The sequence below is a fragment of the Mytilus galloprovincialis genome, chromosome 11 (assembly GCF_965363235.1).
Source record: "Mytilus galloprovincialis chromosome 11, xbMytGall1.hap1.1, whole genome shotgun sequence".
Classification (NCBI taxonomy): Eukaryota; Metazoa; Mollusca; class Bivalvia; order Mytilida; family Mytilidae; genus Mytilus; species Mytilus galloprovincialis.
Genome location: NC_134848.1, coordinates 34,381,565 through 34,407,750, shown reverse-complemented (window position 1 = coordinate 34,407,750; position 26,186 = coordinate 34,381,565). Strand labels below are relative to the sequence as shown.

At 32.2% G+C, this 26,186-nt stretch overlaps 2 long non-coding RNA genes across 3 annotated transcripts; both read left to right on the top strand.

Moving 5' to 3' along the window:
- The first annotated feature begins 408 nt into the window (after positions 1-408).
- LOC143051109 (uncharacterized) lies at positions 409-3,264 on the top strand. Of its 2 annotated transcripts, none has more exons than XR_012970596.1 (4): positions 409-452; positions 1,386-1,533; positions 1,685-1,786; positions 3,183-3,264. It is a non-coding gene; the product is annotated as an uncharacterized LOC143051109 (long non-coding RNA). The 2 variants fall into 2 exon arrangements; XR_012970597.1 differs by lacking the exon at positions 409-452 and adding an exon at positions 734-843.
- Positions 3,265-4,392, top strand: LOC143051110 (uncharacterized). Its single transcript, XR_012970598.1, has 3 exons — positions 3,265-3,338; positions 3,820-3,851; positions 4,348-4,392. It is a non-coding gene; the product is annotated as an uncharacterized LOC143051110 (long non-coding RNA).
- Positions 4,393-26,186: the final 21,794 nt, after the last annotated feature.

Sequence of the window (26,186 nt, the reverse complement as noted above, 5' to 3'; positions counted from 1 at the left end):
AATGCCATGCAGTTTGAAGTTGATTATTTTAGACGTTTACATTTTTTGTTAAACCATATATATAATTTTAGCAGCATTGCAAGAAACACATTTTTTCCCCAGTAGAACCAACTTTTACACTTATAAATTTACTAAACATATTTAACGGAACATAAAAATAACAGACAAATTGCATTTATTAATGGCTAAAAACAAAACTTGTCTGCACATAATTATGTATCTAATAATTTGACATCTTAATTCTGAACTGAAAGGACTTGTTTATTTATTTCAGGAACAATGGATGGTCCCACATATTGCAAACATATTGCAAATGAGTGGGGAAAATTAGACGAGAGAGAAAAGGAGGTCTTCAGGGAAGATGCACAGCAGATTAGGCTTGATCCCTATAAAGGAAAACCTAGGGAGGGGAGGCTGTGATATCAGCACAGCTTAACATTATTGGCCAGGCTGTAAGTGTTAATTATTTTAACCTTCAGCAATTATAAGGGTACCATTTTGTTCTGTGTTGCCTGTATAATATTAACTGTTATTATTAGTAATCCTAATAAAATAGATAGCCTGATTATAACAAGCTGCTAAATTTATCAAAAATTGAACAGAAACACTTACACAATTGAAAATATGGATTAGCTGAATGAGTTGTGTTATTTAATAAATTGAGAATGTATCCATGCATATAGCATGCTGGCATATTAAGTTAAAAAGGGACATAACTCTAGAACCAAAGTCAATCCACCCTAATTCAAAATTGCCATCCAATGTGTTGTGGTAATATGTGTCATTCCATTTGATTAAGGCAAATAGAAGTTAGAGAGAGATGGAATTCTATTTAGGTCAAAGGTATGTTTTACATAGATTGCAACTATCTCAGAGTAGATCAGTAAATTAAAATAATTATAAGGTTTTGAATTATCAAACCTCTTTTAATAATAGCTTAATTCACTTAAGTTGATTTTAAATTTTGAAAATCTATATATAGGTCTATATATAGGTACAAGTAAAAATGCAAACTTGAATATCACAATTATTTTTTACATTGAGGTTAATCCTTTGTTGTATGAAACTTATTTCACAACAAAACTATTTGGTGAAACAAGATTTCTTCTTGGTAAGATTTTGTTAAAAATGTTTTACTGTAACACAGCCATTTTACTGTGTTGTCCTGTATAGATTTGGGAACAGAACCTCTTTGGTATACTAAATTTGTTGTATTTATTTTCAGTTATTTCAGCAATGCCAAAGTATTTTTTTTCAACCCCCACCCCACCAACCCCCCAAAAAGGCAATAATCCATCATTAATGAATGAAAAGGCCTCAGATATTCATTTTAATTCTCTATCCCAATGATCATAAACTTTACTGATTTATACATGTTTTTTCAGTGTCAAACTTTGGATTCCATTGGATATGCAGTTTGTGGATTAGGCTGTGATAGGGAGAAGGAGGCAGCACCTGATTTCTTTGGTACACAAGATGCTGCCCCATTTTTTGATTTTGACCTGCAAGAGAAATTTATTTTGTTCGTTTCAGGTAAAATTTATTACATTTATCATATTTTTTTCGATTTATAAGTAATATTTTGACCTTACCTAGTTTGAAATATCAATAATATGTACCTGTGACCTAATGGATCACACTTTATGTTTATTTTTTTTATTACAATGTAGGTAATTTATTTCAGGAAAAAAAATTAAAGCTACAAAACCTGATCAAACTATCTGCAATGAAGAAGAAAAGAAAGAGCTAAGACAGCTTGTAAGAAAGCATTTTAATGCAGCTTGGGGTATGTAAGTTAGATACAGTCAAAAGTTTTACAAATTTTAGGTGTTTAATAAAAAGAATATGACTCTCTGTTGATGTATTTTTGAGTTCATTTATACTATAACAGTGAAGCCAGTCAGCACTGAGGTTAATGTGAGTTTGAATCTCACTTATGCTGGGAACTTGACTCCAATCTCAATTGACTAAGATAATCAGTTTTTCTATCGAAGGTCGATGGTTTTCTCTGGGTACTACAGCTTCATCCACCACTAAAAACTGACCGCCAGGAAATAGCCCAAAAGGGGTGCTTAAAAAATGCATTAAAACACCAAAAATAAATAAATAAAAAAATACTATAATAGTGATCACTCCTCAAATAGCTTAGTTGAAAAAAATATTTGAACAAACATTTATATACATGTACTCAGCATTTGTAGAAACCAACCAATTGTAACCTACTGCAATTTACATGCACCTGTTATAAGTCAAGAGCATGTTGTTCAGTGGTTGTCATTTATTGTTACATATATTGAAACATCATAAGAATAAAAGCAGAGGCAAACAAAATGTATTATATCACATGAAAAAAACCATAATACATCAAGTGATAGCTAGTCGACATAAGTACATTTAAAAAAAAGAGAAAAACGTAAAATCAAATACAAGATGAGATATATAGATTCTACCACTGCATCGAGTGTAATACGATATTTATCCACTCGAGACAGTTAAATTTTCAAATTTAAAACACGAGGCTTGCCGAGTGTTTTAATATTTAAAATTTAACTGTCGAGAGTGGATAAATATCGTATTACACGAGATATAGTGGTGGAATCTGTTTCTCTAATGATTTTTAGACGAAATTTAGTCAAAATGGATACTTTCTTTACAATGTTCTGCAAAAAATTGTGTTCTTTATATAAGACGTCATCAGGCATGGTCGCCTTTTTTCATGACGTCACAATAGAGAATTCTAGGGAAAGCAAGAAAATGTGACGTCATAATTAAATTTCGACCAATGAAGTACTGAGATCAAATGAACCACACGTTGATTAAATTTTGATAATCAATGGGTTAGGAAAGGGATAAATTGCCGAAGAATTAGAGAAAATAGAAATAAGACACTAAGAACAATTACCAAAAATTTAGTGGAAAATAAGAAAGAGAAAAAACACTAAAGACTTAACAATAAATGCTTGATATTTGTACAAGATATTCAAATTAGTTGGGGTTTCAGTTAACAAAAATAAATCATGTATTAATCTATTTTCAAAATCTTCAAATAGATATGTGTGAAAGCTTGATTGGATCAGGAAATGTTACTTTTGAAATAAAAAAAAAAACCAAATTATATTATAAATCGAAAATATACATAAAATAAACAAAATTATAAATGTTATTCTTATATTCTACTTTAGCCATTTCAACTAAATTGGCAACCCCAGTTCCGTACAAGGAAATTACAGCAGGGAATATATTGGTAGAAGTTGAAGGATTACCTTGAAAGACCCATCATCATATGGAAAAGAGACTCTGAAGGAGTTGTTGAAAACAGAGATGAAATTTCAGATCAGGTATTAAATAAATATAACTTCTATAAAACTCATATTTTGAGTTCACTTAACACAAAGCGTAGAGCGAGCTTTTAACATGATTTCTTGAACATTTATATAACAAGTTAATGTACAGTTATATTTTATGATGATATGAATTTTACAGTTCTTAAGCACTTAAGTTTTATTGATATTGTCGTGTGTTTTAATATTCAAAATAAAAGTACATTTTGTTAAGAGTTTTTTTTTAAAGTATTGATTGCTAGTATTTATTTTGTAAAAAGAAATAGAAATTAATGGCTTAGAACATATTAAAATGGTAAAAAAAAAGGATTGCCAATCTTAAAAAGTCACTTAACATATTGCAAAACCTATTTAAATGAAACCTAACAACTTTGTTAATTTTCAAAACAATGAACAAATAATATATACAATTGACAGTGATCAAAATTAAGTCATTGCAAAATTTGGACACTTGTTTTATTATGTTTTGCTTTCATAGGAATAAAGAACTAACAGAAGATGTTGTGAATTGTAAGTAATGATTATATATCAAAGAAGAAGGTATAATAAGGCTATTTAATTGGCCCCTAGGAAAACAAATCTACCATTTTTATATGAAATCATCAATATTCTCTAAATAGTCTTCAAATTTTTTAAGGATTGCTAGATACCAAAATAAAAAATGATAAATGTTCATAAGACTGTCAGACATAATTTTTTGTATATTTTATTTGTTTTTGCTTGTCAGTTTGCAATTTGGTTTCAATGTTATTGAAATAGCTGAGTCCAATAAACTGCATTATTTACTGCCCAAAAAGACCACATTATTTAGAACTGTTCATTCATGTTTTGAGACCATGAAATACATATTATATAAAATTGAATGACATCAGGTAACATTAAGGCAAAAAAAACCAAAAAAAAAACACTTAAAAAATATTAAAAAGAGAAAACAAATTACATATTTTTCAATTGAATCATAAATTATTAACAACAATCAAGATTAATATATTTAATTGATTTTCAGCAAATGGAGACACTGTTGAAAATAAAGCATCAATATCAGGGGAAGGTAATTTATACTTTTAATTTTCAGATAACCCTCTCTGACCTAAAGTAACATCTCAGGTCTGTCATCAGTTGGTCGACAACATCTGTTGTCATCTGTTGTTGTATGTTAAGTTTTACAAAAATCTTCTCCTTTGAAACTACTGGGCTAAATTGAACCAAAATTTGAATTAAATCACCTTTAGATTGTCTAGTTTTATAAATATAACCACTGGAGTAGTTCCATGTCAAATGCTAGTTTAGGAAACTTAGTGGTTGAAGGCCACAGTCTGTATTTCACCAATGTAACAGCTTCTGGTTCACATTTGCAAAACTGGATGTTGCGTTTATGCTGTCTTCCTAAAAAGGTAAACAAATATTTTTCACTATTTCAAAAACATAAATAAGTTGATAAAACTAGTATAAATGCTAAATTTTGCTGCTGCTAAATTATTTTATATAAATATACATATTAACCAAGACAATGTGTCCCCAGTACATATTCTGGAACCCATTCATCATTTGTTCTTCATGTGAACACTATTTTATATTGTTTATGTAAAGGAACTATGAACATTTAACCGTTAAATACAGTACTAAGTCACACTATCTTTTTCAATGTAAAGTCGTGTTCAGAACAATAAATATGTTTTTATTAGAAACATTATACTTTAGGTTTTTCTTTGTTTCAAAGTGAAGAGTGATTTCCTTTTTTTTTTAACTAGTATACATTAGGATCTTGGGGCCTGCTCAAGACCTCCTCTGGGTGTGTGATTTCCCACATGTTGAAGACCCATTGGTGGCCTTAAGTTGTATATACATTTTGTTGTACCTTTGACATATTCCAAGTTTCCTCAATGCTCATAAACTTTGTTATTTGGCCTTTCAATTATTTTGATTCAAATGTCACTGATAAGTCTTTTATAGACAAATCATCATCATCATCATGTCTGTTGTAATATAAATTGTAAGCCTGGCACCTTTGATATGTATTTCCATTATTATTCAATATGTGCCGGTCCCTAGTCAGTGATTGTCGTTTGTTGCTGTGTTACATATTTGTTTTTCCTTCATTGTTTTGTACATTTATTAGGCTGTTAGTTTTCTCGTTTGAGTTGTTTTACATTTGTCATTTTGGGGCCTTTTATAGCTGACAATGTGGTATGGGCTTTGCTCATTGTTGAAGGCTTTATGGTGACCTATATTTGTTAATTTCTGTGTAATTTGGTCTCCTGTGGAGAGTTGTCTCATTGGCAATCACGCCACATCTTCTTTTTTACACATACATGTGTACTATACTGTAACTTGATAAGCAATACATTAAACATACCTTTCACATCAATAATTACAATACTCTTAAAATAATTGGAATCACAATCATTGTGTGATGACAAGATCCATGAAGGTGTTTTTAAGACAGCCCCAACAAATGCTTCATTCTGTAATAATCATAAAAAAACAATGTATTCAAAAAAATACATGAAAACAAGAAAATATTAAAAATTAAAAAAATGTTTTTTTTTTCAAAAAGTTAAGCTATAAATGCTGCTTAAGTGCATGAAGGGTAGAATCTTCATATATATAAAAACTAACCTTTTTTGATACTATAATTTTAAATATGAAAAACAGTCAATTAGATTATGTGTTTATATATAATCAAATGTGCTCTTTTCTTAACTGACAATACTAAAATATTCACCAGACCAACAAAAAAAAAACAGGCTAGTGGATCCATTCACCAATAATAAGAATAAATATGTTAATCAATGTTTTTACATTTGGCAATGTTACATGACCATGACAATAATACACTCATTTCAAGTTTAAGAATAATAAATAAAAATGGGGACATCTTCATGTCCAATAGAACAATATGTTCCATTTTTCTTTGAATTGTACAAACATGATTTCATAAAAAAAAATTCAAACAGTAGGTATTGCTTACCCTCCATGCTTCAAACATATGCAAATGTGGATACTGGTGTCTCCTGTATAAGCAGTCTTCACAGATCATTTCCCATGGTGTGCAATCAATGCACTTGAAAAGTTTGGCCTCTTTGGTGCACTCATGACAGGAAACAGTTGATGGTGCTTCTGTACTGATAAAGGCCTCATACATATCATCCCTAATGGTACTCCAATCATGCAAGCGTTGTTCCTTTAGAGATAAATATGTACGCTTCCCTGTAGAAAAAAATAAACATATAAACACAAGAACCAAGTGTTAATACCATTGGTAATGCATACGATACATTTTACACATACAAGTAGGTGGTTCAATGGCCTTTATCTACAAAAATAGTCTACAAAACTACAAAGCCATAATTTTCAAAAATCAAATCAACAAAGCTAGCAGAAAGGAATATAAACTTAAATTTGTACTGCAAGCATTATTTCATTCCACCATGTTTTTACACTAGGGAATAATGTTTGTAAATAGTGTGAAAACGTCGTTATTGATATATGTCGTTGTTTTGTTTATGTTAGACTGGTTAATTATGTACATAACTCAATGTTATGGATTTGAATAGTCCCGTTATTCCACGCTTCATACAAAATGTAGTTCAGTCAACGCTTTTAAACCCCAATAAATTTACAAAATGAAGCATTCAATTCTTAAATAACATAACTCCTTGTAGACAACTCACAATACCAAAATTCAGCTCAATATCTAAAAGCACTTATAAAAGTAAATGAAAAACATTATTTTCACCAAATTTTCAGATTAAAAGCATTTTAATTTTCAATGGCATAATTTCCGCATAATCAGTGGAACAGAAAGGATGAGGGGGGTCAAACACATCAAGTTCATTAATAAATAAAAAAAAGATGCAATTCTAACCATACAGTACAATACAGCGAAGCCAATACAGTAACAATACAACTTATCTTCTATTCCACAGGGGACAATGACAATGATACAATCATAATTAAGTCATTTAACAATATTTCACAAACAATACAATTTGATGAAAAAAACAGTGAATCATTCTAGCATATATATATCAAAATTAAACAGACACCTTTAAAATAAGCGGGTTTTGTGCAGCACGATACTCAGGGGAAGTGAAAAAAAGGGGGGGTACAAAATGTTGGTTTTATTGATTGATTTCCCTGCTAGGGGAGACACCTAGGGACAGTGCTAAAGATTAAAACAAGTAAAAATCTTCCCGTTACCAAATATCTCACTACAAATAATTTAAAGCATTTAATGATCAAACCAAAAAAGAAAAAAGGGGTCAATTCTCCGCAATTAAATCATGATTACGAATCCTTTTTACATACCAGTTTCAGCATCAGGTTGAATTTCATTCATCATTTCTTCTATTGCTGAAGAACCTGGCATGACTACAGAGAGTACAGATGATAAAGATGTGGAAGTTTCACCAAATGACTTTGCATGATGCTGTAGGTCAGAAACTTCTCCCTCATCAGCTTTCACACCACGAAAGTGTTTAGAGAAAACGACCTTTTTTGAACTTTTCCCAGAATGAAATCTTGCAGACAAGAACGCTTTTCTTTTCCGAATCACAACCATCTTAGAAGAAGTAGTAGTGAAAGTAGTAGATAGCGTGTAAAAAGTTGAAACGGCGGCTGAAAATGGCGGTTCAGGGCTTCCAACGTTAAACCACGGGCGTTGAACCACGTGTGTGCGTAAGTTTTGACCCAGTAGACGGAGGGTTTCATCTCCGGATATGGTATCCTGTCTTTTGTTAGCGCTAACAGCAGTTATATCTGTACTGTACAGTATGAAAGTCGGCCGTTGTTAGTGGTACTACCACACTAACATCACTAATAGATTCCTGATAGTAGTAGCTAATATAATAGAATTGGGTGGTATCACCTACCCTTTATCGTATACCCCGTATCGCACCCCTGTCGGAACTTCTCATATTTTACTATCCGGCACTTATCGGATTTTATTGTCAATTGCAGACGACAACAACTGACAAAAAAGTGTCATGTCGAGGAGTCCGCATTCAATCGACATGGGAGAACGAGTGATGAACGATCTATCAGAAGACATTCTTCAATTAGAGGACATTATCAATTATCGTGACAAGGAAAGGGAAGCAACAAATGCCTTCCTGGCCGAGATGCGTAATGGAAACACAGTCAGAAAGACAAAGTCAGACGTTGGAAAATTCAAAACTTGGTTGTATCAACAGAATGAGGAGAGAGAGGTGGAAAGCATTCCTTCTCCCGAATTAGATTTATTCCTAGCAAGGTTCGTTATGACCGCTAAAAAGGGCGATGACGGAGAATATGAGCCTGACACTCTAAAATCTATGCAGGGCAGTATCAATCGGTTTTTGGCAGAAAAGGGATTACTAGTGAACTTGATAGAGGATAAGGACTTCAAGCATTCTAGAGATGTGCTGACATCTAAAAGAAAATATCTAAGACAACAAGGCAAAGGAAACAGGCCCAACCAGGCTGACCCCTTTACAAAAGAGGAATTAGACATGTTGTATCAGAAAGGATTATTGGGTGGAGGCAAGTACATAAATGTTTACATTTTTTTCTCCATGTAATGAAATCCTATAATTTATAAACATGCTGGTACTGAACATAGATATATAAGATAAAAATAACTTTGTAGTCTAAAAAATGATTATCCATGTTTTATGATTCATTTTATAAGAAGTACATGCATCACGAACCAAACAGGAAAATTTATGATCCCCAGCAAAAGATATTAACACCATCTATGATGAAATATTTATGTACAACTCATAGATGTGTCCGTCTGTCTATTTGTATATACTCAGTCCTGAACCCCAATGTCCAATGCACAGCAACACATAATCAACACATACTCAAAACTCTTAATACATACCTACAATATTGTGTACAAAAAGGTTATGCCACAAAAATGTATATTTATATACACCCCCTGCTTCTTATATGCATTTTTTTATTTATTAAATATATCATTTATCATTGAAAGAGACAAACATACTTAAAATATTATTACGACAATTACGAGCATTTCAGAATTACTTTCTCAAGTGTTTTTTTTTTTTTGGCTCTTTTTTCAAGTTTTCAAGATGATTTTTTTTTATCGACACAAGAGACGAAGCATCTATAATGTCATCGTGAATTTATTAACGGACCCGGAATAATTAGCAATTTCAAAACTTTGTTTTACATGCCTAATTATTCGGAGAAAGTTTGAGTGCACAACGGTTATGAACATACCACGATTTCCGAACTTCTTTCTCTCTTGTTTTGTCTGGAAAAACAGCAATAGAATTTGATATATATAAAAAAAAACACCTGAAGTTATTATTTTACGGAAACATTAAGTTACTTCCGGCAGGGGTATAGGAAAAAAATAACAGAAATTTCTTTTACTTTCCCAAAAGGAAGATTTTTTAAAGCTGTTTTAAAAAAAAAATGATAAACATTATATGGATCACCTTGCAGTTTTTCAACTATACCTTAATTTAAAAAAAATAGTTTAACTTTGGATAAACATGTAATTCACATTTTCAGATACAGATATGTGTTGTGAGAAAAGCTGTTCGAACCGGTTGTCCAGGTTGGTAATTCATATCTTTTCTATTCTTCTTATTTATTTAATCTATAACACGTTTTTACATTCGAATGTGATTAAAATTACTGTATTGGGATACTTTATTTAAAACATGTGAAACTCGTCAACGTCGTTTAAAACTTCTATTTGATATTGTTTAAACTCGTTTCTTTAAAACTTCTAAAGAAAACTATTAAACATTTATAACGTATTTAAATTTTAAAAGACAAGCAAGTCTGCCGACTACAGTTTATTATTAGGGATTGAAATTATTTTTAAAAGAATGAAACCCAATCAGTTTATTAGAATACAGAGCCATTTTAAACTAGTATTTTCAGCTCAGTGTTAAAGGCATAACTAATAATTTGAGACGCTTAACAGCAGTTACTGTCTTTACCTTGGGCGAACTTTTGTGTGTGTGTTGGTTTTTTTAGCTACATATGTTTAGTGGTATTGTATCATGGATGAATACTCACTGATATATTTTATTTATCTATTTGTCTTTTTCACTTTCTAGATGTGATATTCAAAATGCAATATTGGATTATCCAGAAAACACAACTCAACAAAATAATTGGATAGTACATTATCTATCAAAATTCTCACAGAAAAAGTTGATAACGAGAAATAAGATTATATCAGAGGAAATTGAAACAAATTTTTATGTTGCTGGGAAATGTATATGTGAGATAACCTGGAGGTTAGTATTTGTTACTTTTAAATAATTCTTATATGATTTGGATATTTATATGTCCTTCAGACTTCTATTTGTTTGTGAGTGAATTGGTCGAGTTTATACACCAATATATTACTTTAAAAGGGCGTTCAATCCTATACTATCATTTCGGATACTGGATTAATATATGATAATTTGAAGGTTCATAGAAGTGTCACCGGGGTAAATGGGTGTGACCTGTAGGTTGTGTAACAAGAGCGTAACTAAATGGCCTCTTGTTAGTAAAATTGTGTGATGCACCTGATCACACAATGAACGGTTGCTGTGAATAGCAATGAGAACCTCTGGTGAAACCTAACTACTGAGACTCTGGAACGAGCGATGAATAAGCCAACAAGATATCATTGAGATGGGAGCCCTCTCTGTGGCCCCCGCTGTCAATAACGTGGGGTAAATAAGTTGTATGAATAATCTGATATGAAGCATTATTTGAGGTTAGTACATAGTCTCATGTGTGATTTTATTCTAAGATTTTAAGTTAAAACTGATAAATATTTTCAACTTACTTTCATAGTATAATAGTGATATGACTGCCTGATGTGAACTCATTGTTGACTACTCTAAGGTGACTTCTGAATATATGGATTGATGTTTGAACAATATGTTTGAAGGTGCTGCCCAATTGATATTAGTCACATATTTTTAGAATTATGCCTTCAATATATTATGACCTATAAAGTATGAAATATTAACGGTTCTCGAGGGGTAGAGCGGACACAATTTGTTAAGAACAACGAACGGATGGACAGACCGACGGACTGACCTTTGACCTAGGATGCATACATTATGACACTTTCTCTGGTGTTGGTTAATATATATGTTAAGTTGAAAATGTTTGTCAGGTATAAAGTATGAAATAATAACAGCTGTCCTCTCAAAATATAGTGTGGATCAAATTTGTTAGCGATGGACAGACCAACAGACAGACAGACCTTTGACCTAGGAAGTTGTACATACATCATGACACACCCTCTGGTGTTGGTTAAAATGGATGTCAAGTATAATTTTTGAAATCATAACAGTTCTCAAGATATAGAGCGGACACGATCTTCACCACTGTGAGAACACGGGTTTGTCAACTGGAACCAAAGTTTATTTTACCTTGACCTTTGACCTAGGAAGTTGAACAAATATCATGACACGCCCTCTAGTGATGGTTAAAATGGATGTCAAGTATAAACTTTGAAATCATAAGGGTTATCTAAATATGGAGCGGACACGACCTTCACCACAGGACACGGGGTTGTCAACTGAAACCAAAGTTGTTGACCTTGACCTTTGACCTAGGAAGTTGTACATACATCATGACACACCCTCTGGTGGTGGTTAATAAATATGTAAAGTATAAAGTATGAAATCATAATGGTTCTCTAGATATGGATCGGACACAAAGTGTTAAGGACGGACGGACGGATAGACTGATCACTATAGGGCGACCCGCCTAAAGGCGGGGCCCTAATAACTCAGCATGGCATACTTATCCTTCCTTTACAGATGGACTCTGTTCAGTTTAAAAACCAGAGTCCAAATCTTGCCTATAAAAATTAATAAACTTGTATAATTTAAATTCATTGGTACAGAAACATATATGGAATATCAAAGTACAGATTCGATAAAGCAAAAGAACGATTTATGACGGGTCAAACTATCCATATTCATGGAAATGCAGACAGATTCAAATTTCACAAGAATTCAACAGGTAAATCATAATGTTATTAAAACGGTAACACTGTTACATTAACACTTAGGTTATAACGTAAGTCAACAAACAATAATTGCACTGGGTAGGATGTATGTTTCATTATAATACGTTATCCTGATTGGGTAACTGTACTTCACGTATTATTCCTGAACCAATTGCATTACACAATAAAACTTTCAATACATGATAACTTTGTGCTCCCACAATGAAGTGCACAGGTAAAGTGCACAAGAAGATGAAAATATTCGTGTTTTCATGATCCTAGATAAAAAAATGTAATTGTAAGTAATAATAGTTATCAAAAGTACCAGGATTATAATTTTATACGCCAGACGCGCGTTTCGTCTACATAAGACTCATTAGTGACGCTCAGATCAAAATAAAATTGATCACAAGATGTAACAAAATGGATCTTAAAATAAATTTGATACTAAACAGAAAAACTTATATATGTATACATGTCGGTAAGAAAGATTATTAAGGAAAGGAAACAAATATACCAAAGGGTTAAGGGAGCACATCTGGGAAGAGACACTATACTATTCACTAACGGCAAAGGAGTGAGTCTAAAAGAATACATTCCAGAATTAGTTGAATACACCTTTAAAGTGTTATACACCTTTAAAGTGTTATACAAGAGAGGAGAATCAATCAATCAATCAATTATAATCCTGGTACCTTTGATAACTATTGATAGTAAAAATCACTCTTAGACACGGTTAAAAAATTGGATCACGCGATAATACCGATTTGGCTAGGTACATGTGAAATTACACAGAAGAAAAACAAAAGCATCCAGTTTCGAAAGTAACCGTATCAAAATATAGAAGAAACTTTAACACAATATAGGGATCTCAAACAACAAATCATAACAACAAAACCACCAGCCATAGTGCTTTTCATAGAGTGCCCATATTATTCGACAACAAGAGCTAATATTGATTGATTGCTTAACGTCCAGTGGCAAACATTTCATGCATATTCAGGACGAGAACAAGTTCACAATAAATACAATAGGTAGGTTGATACAATAGAGGCCATATGGGATGATGGTCGGAGAAATTCGGACTGCCACCGGAAAAAGTGGTATATTGGATAATGACAGAAATTTTGCCTTGCAACAGGCCACCTACGGACCCCTCAAAGAGTTGTTGCAAGGGTTCTTAACGTGCAAAGAGCGTGGCACTCTCTTCACACGAGACATCGGATTTAACGTCCCCCTTCTGACCGGACGTGACTGCAAACTTGATACATCCTGCACAGCCAAACGGACGCCCCACTTCGGCAAGCGTTTTACTGCCGCTCGGGAGAAGACCAAGTGACCATATTTCTATACCCCAGTCACCATTGGGGATCACAAGAGCTAATATGGTTCACAGAAAAGACCAACTGGTAACAAACATTGACAAAGAACTCAGTGAACAAATCTCGACTACTTTAACGACCACCTAAAATTGATCAACCGGCTTTACTCTACACCAATAATTTCTCAAAATTTTATCCTTTTAAACAAAACAAAAAGAGACGCCAAAGTTAATACAGAGAAAATTTCAACCTAACATCTGACGGAGTACATCCCATAAGAGCTGTTAATTAATCGTTGATGCTGAAATTCATAGATTTAGCACTTGAACTGTCAGAGCAATGATGTTAATTTAAAATAACCAGTACAAAAGCCAATAATAGCAAGAAATAGTTAAATAAGGAAGCCTTGTTCAACATACTAGATCCGAACGAATTAATCCGTGCATTTTAATTAAGGAAGTCTTAATTAAACAAGAGGCTCTCAAGAGCCTGAATTGCTCACCTTAATTTTTTTGGTTAAATCTCTCATCAATGATTATTTTGGTTTTTCAATTTCTTTAAATGTTCTTTGAATCGTCCTATTTTATTCAAAAGCAAAAATAAAATCATAATGAATAAAACAAATAAAATATAAAATTAATACTACATACTCTGAAACTCATTTAGCGTAAGTTTGGCTGAAATTAATACAGCAGTTTCAAAGGAGATGATTTTTTAAAGCAAGTCAACGTGATTCGATTGACTTATTTGTAGATCTAACTTTGCTTAACATGTTTGCTATTAACAGTTTATCTGTATCTATAATAATATTCAAGATAATAACCAAAAACTGCAAAATTTCTTTAAAATCATCAATTCAGGGGCATTATACCTTTAAAAACAGTTACCTAATTCGGCTGAAAATTTCAGGACAGGTAGACCTTGACCTGATAAATACTTTAACTTCTTGTCTTATTTGCTCTAAATGCTGCAGTTTTTGAGATAAAAGCAAAAAACTGCATTTTACCCTGTGTTCTAGTTTTAGCCATGACGGTCATGTGTTTTGACGAAATAAAAAATAAAACACAAACTTTATTTAATACACCCTACTGATCATCCAGTTGAAGTTTGGTTGAATTTGGTTGAGAAGTTTTAGAGGAGAAGATTTTTTAAAGTCAGCAAATATGATGAACAAATTGTGAAAAATTGTCATTAAAGGACAATAACCCCTTAAAGGGGTCAATTGATAATTTTGGTCATATTTACTTATTTGTAGATCTTACTTTGCTGATCATTTTTGCTGTTTACAGTTTATCTTTATATATAATATTATTCAAGATAATTACCAACCAGATGCAGGGCGCAGCTTTATACGACCGCAGAGATTGAACCCTGAACGGTTGGGGCGAGTATGGACACAACATTCAAGCTGGATTCAGCTCTAAATTTGGATTGTGATTAAATACTTGACACAGCATAGGTTTCTGACACAGAATGAATGTGGTCTAATGAACTTAACAAAATTTGTTGCCTTTGAGCAATTCACTATGCTGTTGAAAATTAATCCTCTCAAAAAAATGTTTGAAGAAATTTTCTTTTTATTTATGAAATCTGAAATGAAAAAAATTGACGCCCCAATTTTTTTTTCACATCCCCCTTTCAAAACTAATCTCAATTCAAATTGCTAATGAAGTTTGCAACGATAACTACTCATTTAAATACATCATAAAATATTAAAATGTAAAAAAAGTGCTTGTTATCACTGAATGGTAAAGATTGTTTTAATCTATCAGTTGGTAGTAAAAGTGAATATACACTGTATATTGTATAAAACAATGATTGAAAGTTGATTCAACTACTATTCTGGACAAAGAAAGATAACTCCAATTGAAATCCAATTGGAATTTCTTGCTATTGCACAATATTATGTAATTAGATATTTCTTGCTAATGTGCAATACTGTGTTATTGAAAATATTTGCTATTGCACAATACTGTACAATTGAAGATTTCTTGCTATTGCTGAATACTGTGCAATTGAAAATTTCTTGCTATTGCACAATAATTAATATAATAATTTTGGATCCTGATTTGGACCAACTTGAAAACTGGGCCCATAATCAAAAATCTAAGTACATGTTTAGATTCTGCATATCAAAGAGGCCCAATAATTCAATTTTTGTTAAAATCAAACTTAGTTTAATTTTTGACCCTTTGGACTTTAATGTCGACCAATTTTAAAACGGGACCAAAAATTAAGAATATACATACACAGTTAGATTATGCATATCAAAGAACCCCAATTAATCAATTTTTGATGAAATCAAACAAAGTTTAATTTTGGACCCCGATTTGGACCAACTTGAAAACTGGGCCAATAATAAAAAATCTAAGTTCATTTTTAGATTCAGCATATCAAAGAACCTCACGGATTCAATTTTTGTTAAAATCAAACTAAGTTTAATTTTGGACCCTTTGGACTTTAATGTAGACCAATTTGAAAACGGGACCAAAAATAAAAAATCTACATACACAGTTATATTCAGCATATCAAATAGCCCTAATTATTAAATTTTTGATGAAATAAAACAAAAGTTAATTTTGGACCCCGATTTTGACCAACTTGAAAACTGGGCCAATAATAAAAAATCTAAGTACATTTTTAGATTCAGCATATCAAAGAACCTCAAGGATTCAATTTTTGTTAAAATCAAACTAAGTTTAATTTTGGACCCTATGGACCTTAATGTAGACCAATTTGAAAACGGGACCAAAAATAAAGAATCTACATACAGTTAGATTCGGCATATCAAATAACCCCAATTATTCAATTTTTGATGAAATCAAACAAAGTTTAAATTTGGACCCTTTGGGCCCTTTATTCCTAAACTGTTTGGATCATAGATTTCTATTCACTTATACTAAAGTTATGGTGCGAAAACTAAGAAAAATGCTTATTTGGATCCCTTTTTGGCCCCCAATTCCTAAACTGTTCGGACCTAAACTCCCAAAATCAATACCAAAAATTCCATTTGTGGTCATAAACCTTGTGTCAAAATTTCATAGATTTCTATTAACTTAAACTAAAGTTATAGTGCGAAAACCAAGAAAATGCTTATTTGGGCCCTTTTTGGCCCCTAATTCCTAAAATGTTGGGACCAAAACTCCCAAAATCAATCCCAACCTTTCTTTTGTGGTCATAAACCCTGTGTTAAAATTTCATAGATTTCTATTCACTTTTACTAAAGTTAGAGTACGAAAACTAAAAGTATTCGGACGACGACGACGACGACGCCAACGTGATAGCAATATACGACGTATAAAAACTGCAAAATTTCCTTTAAATTACCAATAAAGTGGAAGCAACCCAACTATGAAAATTTCAGGGCTGATAGATCTTGACCCAATGAACATTTTTATCCCCTGTCAGATTTGCTCTAAATGCTTTCGTTTTTAAGATATAAGCCAAAAACTGCATTTGACAACTATGTTCTATTTTTAGCAATGGCGACCATGTTTATTGATAGATCAAAACTTCGGATACAGTTTATAAACTAGATACCCTAAGGAACATTCAGTTAAAAGGCGTAGGTCCGGTAAGGACCAATTTTGGCCTCAAATTTCAGGTTCATCTGACGCAAGATTCCGACCACTTTTTAAACACTCAAGAGTCTATTCCATATGATTCTATTAGTTAAAAATTTTTAACTGATTTTGTCATTAAAACGATCCGATTCAACATCAAATATGAAAAATCTACAAAATATGCCGAAAAATGCCACTTTTCAGATGTTTTTTTGTAAAAAATGAAAGTGGCCGCATCCGTGTTCATCCTCAACCTTTATATATGTTATGTATTATCATAAAATACAACTTACATTTTAATATTAAGGATGAACACGAATGCGGCCACTTTCGTTTTACACGAAAACAGTCTAAAATTTAACTAAAATGCTAGAATTTTGAAGATTTCAGTGATTTAGCATGACTAAATGGTGCTAGTACACGATATATGTTCACTGTATTGTCTACTGTCCAATAAATAACTAAAAGTTTACTGTTTAACAACTTTGTAAAACTGCTATATTTTGGGGCCAAAAAAGAGGTCTTACCGGACCTACTTCTTTGGAAGTATTTGGCCTAGTAGTTTCAGAGGAGAATATTCTTGAAATAGTTTACGACGACAGACGACGACGGACGCCAAGTGATGGCATAATCTCATTGGCCCTTCGGGCCAAGTGAGCTTAAAACGAAGAGCAAAAACAACACCACTCAATTAATAAATAGAACAAGGAAGCCCTAATATATCATAGTATAAAAGGTCATAGAAAGTGAATGAAATATTAGATAAATAGGGAAGCCCTGTTTGTTTTTCAAGGAATTAACATCACAAAAGTGTAAAACCATACTGAGATAACTAGCAGAACTAAGCCCTGTTTCTATCATTTGAGTTCGGTCAATGCAGTCTCCGACTCAAAATCAAGATTTCGACACTGTGAAAAAACACACGTCACATAGAAGTATTGGAACACAAACACGGACCAGAACTACTCAGAAGAGATACCTGAGAATATTTTAAATGAAGCAGTAAAAATCTAGATTATTTTGATTGTGAAATCTGTAGAGATGACCTGAAGTGACCCATCTGTTTCTGAGAAACGTTTTGCCTAACAAAGTTTTAATTCTAAAAGATCGACTTCTCATATATTTAAAACAATATAATTTGTCTAATTTGAAATTGGACCTTACTACAAAATTGTCTGAATATATTAAGAAAAAAAATATCCAACATACTGAAAGATTTATGGAGAGATATCAAGATCATGGAATATCAATATTTAACGCTAATGAAAGCGTTGAAAAGGGCGTGTGGTTAACCGACAAATTTTTTAATTCTTTTACCCTTTCTGTACATATTTGATTGTTATAATGACTGCAAACATTTAGATATCATTTCAGTGACAACACATAACACATGTATAACCATTTTTAAAATATTCAACAGAAGTAACTCACAAACAGATAGTGACTTTATTATAAGCAAATTTGCTGAAAGTTCTGATGTTGACATAACCCAAATAAATAAAGCCGCCTTGATTTCAAATTTAACATAGGTATATAGAAAAACTTAAATCAAATTGGCACAACATTCTTAGCAAAAGCATCAGAGAGTGACCGTTTCAGAGATGTAACAGATGCTGATATAAACTCCTTCTTAAAGAGCAACTTAATAAACATATTTCAAAGAAAACAAAGTCTGATTTAAAAATTTACAATTGTTCTTAAAGTCAAAACATGATGAAAAAAGAAATATTGAACAAATACCACCACAAGAGTTGGACAGATATCTTAGCTTTTTCTTTCTCAGCGCCACAAAGGAAAAAGAAACAAATGGTACTTTTAAAGGATAATGAGTATGAATGTAATATTATAACTGATGATGAGTTTCACAAAAGTCGTCAGACTGTGAGCGCAAAATTTAAAAACTTAAAATCACTTGGTCTTGGTAATATACCCAATGCTTCAGACCCTTTGACAGATGACGATTTCAACAAATTTTACATGAAAAACGTTATGGGGTACAATAGCCCTCGCTCTCTTACAAACGCAGTATATATTAATAACAATTACCATTTTGGTTTAAGAGGAGTAACTTAACATTATAATTTATGTTGGGGTGATACATCACTAAAAGTTGACACAAATGGAGACGAATACCTCCAGTATGGTCGGGAAAGGAAGACAAAAACAAGACAGGGTGAAAATATAACAAATCTAAGAAAATCAGAACCAATCTCAGTAGAAAACAAAATTGATCTCACCAGATGTCCTGTGTTTCAATATTAACTATTTCGACAAAAAAATCAATTTGCTTTAGTCAAGAATTTTAGTATATTGAAGGACTTTTTGTCTTATTTTAAAAATATGCTTTAAATTGTTAAAATATTCGAATAAGTTTTCGCCGCGATAAAGCCCTTTTGTGCTATTGCGGCGTAATGCAACCATTAATCAATCAATCAATCAATCTTGAACAAATTTATACCTGTATGGTCTAAACATAAAAGGGTTTTCATTTTTGTCAATTAATCAATTCTTGTTTGTATGCAGTATGTATCCATTATAATACTGCCATATATTTGTTGGCTGTTCTTGACTGCGACATCTAGAACGAAGGGCTTTATTTGACAATTAGAATGCTCTCCGTTAGCAAGTGAATCTCTGCGTTCTAGATATCAATTAACTGCGGTCCGTTGTTGCCCATTTAATTCCATGTCATAGAATATGTTTACCATTACACCAGTGTCCGCGTTTGTTGCAAAATTACCAAGTTTCTAATTTATTCATTGTACCTTGAAACTAGCTTTTATATTGCACAAAAATTAATGGGGTTGGCAAAGATTTCTTGATGGGTTATATAATATGTTGACTTCCAGCTGCCACTATATGTAATATTATGGTAAATTGGAATTAATAATTATAAAAAATGTTCGCAATAAAGTAGCCATACCCTCACCAAGAAAATCAAATGGTTGCTGCCTAATAGGTTAGCAATAAACAGTTACAGTTTGTGTCATATATGTGACCTTGTCACGGACAAAGAATTCAGGATGTTATTTTTGATGGGAAATTAAAGTACAACATGAAGAGTGGTTTATCTAGACCTAAAAGTACAAGGAAGTTATATTGCTGTCAGATAGCCATAACGTTAGTACATACCTGTATTCTCCTGGAAACCCAGTCATTCTTCGCTATAGGGTTTGGTACAACTTAGTTTAATATGCATTTTGTCTCACGGGTGTCTAGAATTCCACCAGCAATTGAATCTTGCATCGTTCACATTCAAAAAAGATGAAAATGACAGGAATTATGTTACACTATCACATGAAACACGTCCAAAAAAAAATTGGCAAATCTGCCCTCAATGTATTGATACAGAAAAACTCAAGAGAAGGATTAAGAGACAAAGTCGGGAGTTCAGGGAAAAAAAAGGACTGAACTAAAGAAAAAAAGGAATAATAAAGAAAGGCTCCTTAATATCCATGAATCTATTTCCTATCAATCTGAAGTTGCGACAATAAGATTATCAGATACTGAGGCCATAACTATACCATCACCATTGAAATTGGACGGCACAGAATCATTTATATTTTTTGATCTTGAAACCACAGGTTTAAGTAGAGTAAGTGATATTACTCAGATAGCAGCTGTTAATGATAATGGTTGAATTAAGTAGTGTCAACCATGTGAGTATGACCCGTGTAAAGAGCAAAATCCTAAATATATGCACCGTGCGCCTGTTAGATGCGGAACGTACAGATAAGGTCAAAGGTAACAGGTGAATATACTATCGGTATCGAATTCGACCCGGAACTTGTTAATCATTGGCAATACTAATTATGTGGACAACAAAAAGTACTTTAGTGGTGTAATTTTTAATCAACACCAATGTCCTATATTAGCTATTTATAAAGTTGAATTCTTTGATATGCCGTTTTTACCTAATGACGACTGACAAATTGGACCTCGTTATTTGAGTATTACAGATTAATATATATATATATATATATATATATATATATATATATATATATATATATATAACTCGTCTAAACATCAACCCAACAATGTTAGATCTGTAAATTTGCTTTCGCAAATTTTGGTTCTATATATATACAATTAATTGACAGGGGTAAAAAGTTCAGGCAAGACTTTTCCAGACTTGGAGAACTTCGAAACATTTTACCAAATGCAGTTATGCTTGCCCTGAGAGCATATGCCACAGCAATCCAGAAAAGAAATTGTATGTTATTTACAAATGCAAGACTACAATTTAGTACTCTCATCATGTTACAGAAGTAATATCTTCTACTTTTGCCAAGAGGCTCCATATTCCGTGACCGAAACTTTTACTTGGCTCATCACAGTAATTCAACTGAAAGGAGATAGTATACAAAACACAGTTATATGCCGAAATGTTAAAGCTTGTTCTAAAATTGATGCACTATTTATAAATAAGCTTGGTACTAACCATTCCTAATGTGGAGAATCATCCTCCAAAACATGTTTATTTGCTATGTTTCATCATGCTACAATGGACAAAAACAAGAGAAATATCTTGGACGATTTTTTTTATATCAGATTGTAAAACATGGGTAGTTATAGCCACAACAACATTTGGAATGGGCATTAATGTTCCAGACATCCGATATGTAATTCACTGGGGAGCGCGTAGAAGTCTGAATGGTCTTATGCAGGAGAGTGGTAGGGCAGATAGAGATGGCAATGTTGCATTCTCCATTGTTTATTATCATAACATGAATATATCGGGTAAGTACATCCTGAAGAAAATATTAGCAACAAACCTACCTGATGAAGATGTAGTTTTTTGAAGGGATATGCCCACAGAGCAAGAGAGGGTATTTTGCAGACAACTGCCATTCACGTTTACCAGTAAGTACTTTTAGTTATTTACCTAGACATTAATATAGAAATAAAGAAATGTGGTATGATTGCATATTAGTCAAATATCCACTTGAGTCCATATATAGAGGATGTAAACTAATTCATGTTACCGTCATTTAGTGAAAATTCATTCTTTATTATATTCATTCTTAAAAAAAAATCATGTCAACATTAAATTAATAATCATCTATTTGAAAAATCATCTTTCTCGAGTATTATTTTAATAGAAGTTAAAGTTTTAAAATGGTTTTTAGTAATGTGGTGCTTTATGCTCTCGTTTTGGAGGTTGCAATCCGTTATAGGAACAATTTTATGGCTCAACAAAACGGCGATGAGGATTACAACAAATGTCACAGATATGCCGCACATAGACAATATAGTATGTGGACCCATGAACATTTGGGTACTGGTACTAGCAGGACAATACCAAGCTGCTGTGAAAAAACAAATTCAACCAATCAGAACGGAGTACTTTCTTTTGTTTTTTATTTAAATGTTTTTTTTCTATTTTATTTCCAACGTTCCATATGTTTTTTTGTAACATCAACCAATGGAATGTTATCATATGGCTTTTGCTCTCTCTTTCTTGTTCTTTAGATTTGAACCATTTGACAAACTAATTTTACGTTTTCTCAGAATAGCGTTAAGAGCTTGTTTTTGTAGTCGCTTTATGACCGCTTCATTCCATAAACGTTTGGTTCATTTATAATATGTCGAGGACCAGTGTTTACGTGCACTACCTATCTTAAACAGAGATTATATACGCTAGAAATAAAGTTTCTATAGCTCGGCCTTTGTGACGCTATTGACAATTAAGGGTAATATTTGAATCTGAGTTCTACTGTCTGTTACATTGTTGTATGCATAAATAATTGTTTTAGTTTTATCAATTTCAGCAATTTGTTTAGTCTCGGAGAATTTCTTCTAAAGACTTTCGAGAAGAAAATTCTCTTGATCAAAAGCTATGATGCTTAAGATAATTTTGACACATTCATAGGCTTTCTTTGAATAATAGAACCGCATGCTGTTACTAATTCAAATCGGAGGTTATTGTAGTTTACTTTGTAATGGGTCAAATGAATTGCACAAGATCTCCATGAGTTTTTCACTGAGTGTTCCAATAATCCATAATCCATTAAGTATGCATCATGTTTAACACTTAGGTTTTAGTTGTAATATATACTAAAATTTAGCACATGATGATGCAACAGATTCGGTTACCCATACTGTTTATTTGTGATAAAAACATGTGAATGTGGAATTGAATTATATCAAATTACAAATGAAAGAAGCTGTTCTTACTTTGTCACCGTATGTCTTTTCTAGATGACAATACAAAAAAAGGCAAAATTTCTAAGTTATCTCTTTTCAAAATGCCAATTTGAATAAAAAAATTAAAATCCGGCATAATAAAACTACGCCTGTTAAAATATCACTACTTCCTCAATTAAAACATATAGATTTATACTTTGAAATGAAAAAACAAATTATTTATATGCATTCCTCACAAATATTTTGCCCATTTTATTGACAATCTTGACCATAGGTGCTCTTCCTTTTTTTTAAATCCACGATGACGAAAGACAAGATATAAAAACTACAGAGCATTGTAACATTTTCTCTTACAAGAAGAAAAGTAATCTTCCATCTTCATTTGGTATTGGTCCAGGTTATTATATCCCACCAGTGTCTACAGTGTAATAATTCTTTTGTTTATTATGTCATGTGTCGACATTTGTACAAATACGCATGGACAATTAGTGTAACAAAATAGAAGATACACAAAATGTTGTTATGTATTACCTATTGTCTAATACAAACTCATCGATGTCTTCTTTTTCCTCGCATACTGCATCTGAGAATATTGCTATAATATTTGGAACATTGGCCGCATGTGTGTTAAATTTAACTAAAACTGTCCTGTCTTAAAGGAAATTGGAACCTTGAACTTAGTCTATGTAAATTTGATTACAAAAGAAATAAAAGAATAATATAGAAATCTAGCGCTACAAATTATCCCTGCTAAATACTTGTCCAAAAGTTAGTTACAAACGTCATTCAAGAGAAATAACTTGCATGGAAATAGTCATGCACTCCATAATTCGGCCATTTGCAAGCATAAAAGATTTCAATATACAATACCGTTCCCGTCAGGCATCAATGTAGCCTTTATCAAAATATGGCTATTGTTATATTATGGTTCGTTTCTGTGTATATTACATAAGAACATTGTGTCGGTTGTTTTCTTTTATTTTTGAGTGCAAATTTACATTGCGATAAGACGTGTCACGGTACTTGTCTATCCCAAATTCAGGTATTTGGTTTTAATGTTAAATTTGTTATTCTCGTGGGATTTAGTCTTTGTGAGTTACATTTTAGTTTTATGTCGTTGTTCTCCTCTTATATTTAATGCGTTTCTCTCGGTTTTAGTTTGTTACCCCGATTTTGTTTTTTGTCAATGGGTTTATGAGTTTTGAACAGCGGTATACTAGTTGCTTATATATATATATATATATAAATGTATAGACTTGGTAAAATATTTTGTTTGTTGTTTCAAATGTAAAATGAAAAAAAAAATTATGAATAAAAGCTGGTAGATTTGGTGTAACATTCTATACAAATATCTCTAAAATAAGGTCGATTTAAAGTTTTATCCAAGACAATAATCAAATTTGTGGTCAAATTGACCGTGAAATGAAGAAAAATATACATAAACCGAGGGGAGATTAGGTGTAACATTCTATACAAATAACTATAACATATGGTCGATTTAAGGTTTCATCTAAATGTGGTCAATTTTACAGTGAAATGTAGAAAAATATAAATAATGGTGTAACATTCTAGGCAATTAATTGTCTTCAAAATATTGTCGATTTAAGGTATAATCTTATAGAAGTATCCAAAAAGGGTTAAAATTTTCTAAAAAATGTTGCTAATTTATAATAAATTTGTGGTTGGTTGAAATTTACATTGAACAAAATTATTAAATGACCAATTTAAGGTAATATTAAATAAATTATCGAACTAGTTGTCAAATGTCAATATTCTATCCAATTATCTTTAAAATTTGGTCGAGTTAAGGTAAAATCTTCATGAATTATTCAGAAATAATATAAATATTTCGATATTGTAACAGATCACATCAATCAGGCATCAAATAAGGCGATAAGTCGAGTATGCGGTCTATATACTATGTATCTTTTATTCTTCAAAATTCCCCCAAGGGTTACTGGGGTATAGACATATGGTCACTTGGTCTTGTCCCGACCGGCAGTAAAACGCTTGCCGAAGTGGGGCGTCCGTTTGGCTGTGCGGGATGTATCAAGTTCTCAGTCACGTCCGGTCAGAAGGGGGACGTTAAACCCGATGCCTCGTGTAAAGAGAGTGCCACGCTCTTTGCACGTTTAGAACCCTTGCAATAATTATTTGAGTGGTCCGTTGGTGGCCTGTTGCAAGGCAAAATTTCTGTCCCTATCCAATATACCCTCATTATCCAGTGGCATTCCAAATTTCCCCGACCATCATTCCAGATGGCCTCTATTGTATCAAACTACCTATAGTTTTATTGTGAACTTGTTCTCGTCCTGAATATGCATGAAATATTTGCCACTGGACGTTAATCAATCAATCAATCCAGTGGCAGTCCAAATTTCCACGAGCATTATTCCAGATGTCCTCTATTGTATCCACCTACCTATTGTATTTTTTGTGAACTTGTTCTCGTCTTGAATATGCATGAAATATTTGCCACTAGACGTTAAGCAATCAACAATCAATCAATTCTTCAAAATTACATCTAATTTTGGCTTCTTACACTATATATCATATCAACCGATTCTCTACAATAGAATACAAATACACATAAACATACATCGTAAGTAAAAATATAACTTAAAACACTAAAATCGTAATACTAAACAAACAATAGGAAACACTTTCTTTCACGCTTCAAGAATAACTTGTTAAATTAAAAGTTAATTGGATAAATATTACTTAATATTTCTTCTTGAAATAAATATTGTTCTTAAAAATGTACATAAATTACCTCCTACCGATTATGATCTCTCTATAAAAATAACGATGTGTCTCCGAATAT